Below are 477 nucleotides of genomic sequence, written 5' to 3'. Positions count from 1 at the left end.
GTGAACTCGGCACCCGCCTTCGGCGGGTGCCTCGGTGACCGGTTGTCGCTTGGGGCCAGTGAACTCGGCACCCGCCTTCGGCGGGTGCCTCGGTGACCGGTTGTCGCTTGGGGCCGGTGAACTCGGCACCCGCCTTCGGCGGGTGCCTCGGTGACCGGTTGTCGCTTGGGGCCGGTGAACTCGGCACCCGCCTTCGGCGGGTGCCTCGGTGACCGGTTGTCGCTTGGGGCCGGTGAACTCGGCACCCGCCTTCGGCGGGTGCCTCGGTGACCGGTTGTCGCTTGGGGCCGGTGAACTCGGCACCCGCCTTCGGCGGGTGCCTCGGTGGCGGTCGGGGTTGGTGCTTGGGGACCGGCTTCGCTTCTGGAAGTCTGGGGGAGGCGGTCTGGTGGTGGTGGCCGACGTTGATGGTGGTGGGGCGGGAAGAAGAAGGTTATAGTCCCCAGCCCGCCGCATAGGAAAATTTTAGGTACCAGG

Source organism: Syngnathus leptorhynchus, unplaced genomic scaffold (assembly GCF_054491065.1).
Source record: "Syngnathus leptorhynchus isolate UIUO unplaced genomic scaffold, UIUO_Slep HiC_scaffold_148, whole genome shotgun sequence".
In the NCBI taxonomy this organism is placed as follows: Eukaryota; Metazoa; Chordata; class Actinopteri; order Syngnathiformes; family Syngnathidae; genus Syngnathus; species Syngnathus leptorhynchus.
Note: the sequence above shows the minus strand (reverse complement) of the source record.